The sequence below is a fragment of the Mus caroli genome, unplaced genomic scaffold (genome assembly GCF_978045245.1).
Source record: "Mus caroli unplaced genomic scaffold, Mus_caroli_1 scaffold_4, whole genome shotgun sequence".
In the NCBI taxonomy this organism is placed as follows: domain Eukaryota; kingdom Metazoa; phylum Chordata; class Mammalia; order Rodentia; family Muridae; genus Mus; species Mus caroli.
Genome location: NW_028227259.1, coordinates 103,296,400 through 103,301,289, shown reverse-complemented (window position 1 = coordinate 103,301,289; position 4,890 = coordinate 103,296,400). Strand labels below are relative to the sequence as shown.

The 4,890-nt window shown below is 41.6% G+C and overlaps 1 pseudogene; it reads left to right on the top strand.

The window, feature by feature from the left end:
* The first annotated feature begins 1,740 nt into the window (after nt 1-1,740).
* LOC110294900 (PRELI domain-containing protein 1, mitochondrial pseudogene) lies at nt 1,741-3,281 on the top strand (annotated as a pseudogene).
* The last annotated feature ends 1,609 nt before the right edge of the window (nt 3,282-4,890 follow it).

The following is a 4,890-nucleotide window of genomic DNA, read 5'->3' as shown; positions in this document are numbered from 1 at the left end:
AGTGACCCCTTTTGAAACCATACTTTTTGTTTTAGCTGTTATAATTGTTGAGATTTTATGCTGTTTTGGGTATTAGTCCTTTTCATATGAAGAATTCCAAGTATTTATTATTATCTTGTAGGTTGCCTTTTATGTTTTTGATTACTTCCTTCTCTGGGAAGAAACTTTTTAGTTTGCTAATGGTTCCCTTTATCTATTTTTGATTTTATTGCCTGGGCTTTTGGGGGAATTATGAGAAACGTTCCTGTGCCCTTTCCCAATCTCCGGAAGTGTTCCTCCCATTCTATTCTAGCAGTTTCTGGGTTTGAGATCTTATACTTAAATCTTTTATCTATTATTAGTTGATTGTTGTATGATGAGATACAGAGATTTGGTTTCTTTCTTTTTGTTGTTGTTGTTTGTGAAAAAGAAAACTCTGAACCACTGGATGTGAGCAACTCCAATTAAAGAATTCAGATCCTGTTGATTCCTAGCCAAAGTCTATGCATTCCATTTTGGAAACACTCAGGAATGAAATATATGCAAGAATTAGTTCACTCTATAGTTAATAGGAGCTGTCATGACTTAACCATCAGGGCTCCATGGTGTATATGATAAATATTTACTAGGTTTACAAACAGTAACAAGATCTCTGTGTGGAGGGTGAATGTTTTCATTTTTTCCAGTTACGGTAAAGAAACAGCTAAGTCGGACTTAACTATTCATTGACTTAGTCAGGGTTTTTATTGCTATAGTTAAACACCATGACCAAAGGCAACTTTGAGAGGAAAGGGTTTATTTCAGCCTACAGCTCTCAGGTCATATCAGGGCAGTGTGGGCAGACACTCAAGGCAGGGATATGGAGTCAAGACTGGCTTGCTCCTCATGGCTGGTTCATTCTGCTTTCTTATAGCACCCAGGACCACTGGCCAGGAGTGGCATCACCACAATGGGTTGAAACTTCCCATACAAATAATTAAGAAAATGTCCTACTGGCTTGCTCATAGGACAATATTATGGATATTTTCCTGATTAAGATTTTTTTCTGGCTAGATGATACCTTGTATCAAGTGGATACAAAAAGATAGCTTTTTGGTATGTTCTGTAGTTTGAAAACCATCATCATTTGAAGAGACAATAAAGGAATATGCAATTGAAAGTATAGAGAAAACCATAACAGAGGGGTCAACAGCTACTTCATGCAACTGTCTTGAACTTTGTATTTTGTGAATATTTTTATTTTATGTGTGTGTGCTCTCCGGCAAGCAGCCCTTGTATCCCCACCTGCATTGCCGTAGTCTATTCTTTCATGTGCATTGCGGCGATGAAACTCAGGTCTTTAGGTGTGGTGGCAAGAGACCCACTGAGTAATCTCACAATCCCTAAATTTTTTCTACTTTCTATATTTTTGTAATGTTGTAAGTTTTAATTTTTGCCTTCATTTGTTTGTAATTTGTGCTGACTTTTTTTTTCTTGTTTGGAGCAAATTTGTTTCCCAAATTTGTATATATAATTTTACTTTTCTTAAGAAGGCAAAAACTTACCGTTAAAAAATACTCCATCTTTCCAAGGGATGCTTTCTTCATCTGTCTCACAGACTAACACATTACTTACTGTGAGGTTGTGAAGTGTGTGTGTGTGTGCTTTGGAGTTAGGGTTTTCCTTGGAGAATTTGTTCAGCTTCTAGGAGTTGGTGATTATAACATAGAAAGAACGGGCTGCCTCACGGTTTGTTTTCAGGATCCAGTGAGGTCAGATGACATGTGGAAGGATGCTGTAAATGACCAGCTGCCCATCAGCTGCCAGCTTGCCATGCTTACTCTGACAACGATGAGTCCTCTGTCCCATTCTCTTCTCACGAGTAAGGCGTCCTTGGGCCTACTTATCTGCCAGGAACATTGGGAAATATAAGAAACTTGCAGAATCCCTGTAGACTCCCACTGGGTGAACACTCTTTTATCACAGAATTATAGCTCTTTCATTATGAATGTCAAATACCAATGTCAAATGCTACCTCTGAAGAACTACAGGCCACTAGGAAGACCATTCCTGGTGAACGTTTCCTTTCACCAACATATGTTTATTATCTTCACATTTTTATTTGTATGAATCACTTATTTCATAGCCATGAATTATGAGGACCTTACTTTTTATTTGATGCCATTTTGTATTTTAGTGGAGTGCTATGAACAAGAAGCACAGCATGTAACTACGTCTTGTTCATTTTTGGTCCATCACATGTACTGTGAGGGTGCATCAGGTCAAACAGGCAATGGAAGCACCAGCAAATGTGAAGTTGTAAGGATCATCCAATTTTGATAATATGAATTACAAAAGTATGTTTATGTCATATTTTTAGTCTATGGTTTTTCTTATCCTTTCATATCTTATAGTTTAAATAGTGTTAAATACTCTTTGGTGGGGAAAGATTCATAGCCCCTCACAGCAGCATTAGTGACCTGGGAAGGACACATGGGTGACTTAGCTGTGAGCCTGGAGAGTAATACCCCTCCAGGCTCTGCACTCTGATGCAGTACGGGTGCTGAGCCTGTCTGGCCTGATTGACAGTGAATCATTTCTTGGGCCACAGAGTACTCTGAAGTTCCTAAAACCAATCGTTCACTGACTTCTGGCGATGGTACCTGAATCCCTATATCAAACATGTTTTAAGTGAAGACATAGTGCACCTGAGGTGACCCTTGACCAGAAACCTCTGTCTCAGAGACTCCTGACCAAGACCAAAATGACTAATGATGCCATGTTGGGCAGAGTGACTGTCAGCATTGCTCACTTGGACCACATCCTGGAAGAATCTGTTGAGGGCCCACAGACTTAGACCATGACCAGCTTTACCTGGAACAGAAACCACACCCCACCCCACTGGTGGTTGTGGAGAAACACTGCATTTACTGTGAGACCTCTAATGACAGCTGTTGGACTGAAATCCCTTGGCAAGCCTGAGTCTCCTCTAGCTTATTTGATGTCTCCAGAGGAGCCCAGGGATTTGGTCTTGCCAGCTTCATAAGCATTGTGATCAAGACTGTGAAGGGCTTTGAGTACATCTTGGCCAAACTACATGATGAGGCCCCTTCTAAAACCCTGTAGAGACATCAATAGAGACCAAAGAGACAGCAAAGGAGACTGTGCTGGCAGCTACAGAGAAGGACAAGGATCTGGCCCATGAGGCCACCACCACATGACAGCAGCAGAAGATCCTGGAGCCAGCAAGCAGCATGGCTCAGTCTTCCCTCCCTTCTCCACACTCTACAATATCAAGCCCTCTTTGTGGTCTGTGTGGTTAGGATGAGTGTCCTGTTCACTTTCCGCAGTACACCAAGATCAATGTTCACTGAGCCAACCTTCTTATTCTTCTATTGGGCAGAGGCACAGTGACTTTCCCAAGGTCACAAGAAGTGCATAGGTAAAGTGATAATATACCATAACCTGTATACGCCTCTAGGACGGGGTTCCTTGTGTTCTGCTCTGATGTGTTCCAAGCGCCATGACTAGTACTTTGCATATAACTGGCACTCAATAAGCATTTGATTTTATTGACTCCCCCCAAAAAGATTCTTCCAAAATCATGATCTCTTTCTTTCTTACCCAGTAGGAAGGTTTTTTTCCTCTTACATTTGAAAATATTTCTTCCTGTACACAGCTGTATCTCACATACAGTTAATCATGGAAATTGCCAGAGTCTATATTTTGGGGGTGCTGAGCATAGCTTGAGAGAACAGATAAAAACCACAGAAGTAGAGAATTAGGAAGAAAATGACAACCCATGCTAATACTAAGAAGATGGCTGCTTCCGACCCCAGTTCTGATGAACGCGATGGCTGTGAGGACTCTTGGGGACATCCTCATGAGACCTCCAGTGATACACTTTAAAGAGACAACCTAGAACACCCAGGGCTTGGGGGAGGAATCCATGTGACCCAGAACCGGTGACCAATATTTAGAAGTTCTTGTCTAATCTCAGAAGCTTCTGGATCTTGCCCTATGAACCATGTGTGCAATGTTCTGCAGGTCTGCACAGCTGTGCTCTGAGCCCTGGGTATGGAAGCAGCACTCGCACTCTTCGGAGCCAAGGCTCTTTTACTCATTTCCTGATGAGTTCATGAGTGTTTATGACCAGTGAACCAGCCTGCTTCCTAGAAAACCCGAGCTGATGGTGTCTGGACAACATCCTTAAGATGTATGTGGTTTTCCACTACTCCACTGTAATCAAAGATGGTCCTGCTCTGTTCTCTGGCATGAATGTTGTACTGAATGGGGCTTCTAGAATGTTTCCATAAGAGACTATGATAAACTGATATTCTCTGAAAACAAAGGTCTGCGTCTAAGTCATTTGTTGTCTAGGGCACCCTCACTCTGCCAAGCTTTCATGAGAAATCTGTTGTAGGTTATTTCTTGGTTGACTGGTCATACATACACCTTGGTTACAACCATACAGTTAAAAACAATCCAATCCAGGCATCTGTGACATGTACTGGCTTTTAAGTTTCAAGTAACGCCCTTTGGATGGTACTGAGCTCCTGAGTTGCATGCTAGACCCAACAGTGTCTGGAACCATTTCAGGGACCTGTATCATGAATCTTGACCACTGAATATAGCTGAAGTCATTACCAGTATTGAAGAAGAAGAAAAAAATCCTCTTTCAGTGACACCAACGTTCTGGTGTGGCTTGTTAGAGCCTTCATAGGTTGGGCTGAAGTGTCAGAGTTCTCTGGACAAGACCAGTGTAGAAGGAGACAGTGATGGGCCAGGCTGTTAGAAGGTACTTGCCTTGCTTTCAATCCCTTTTTGAATAAACTGAGTCTGGGGGCCATTTCTCATACACTTAAGTTTATACAAAGGAAAGAAAAGATTGTGTGTGGGTGTGCCTGTGTACAGATGTATCTATCTTGAGTC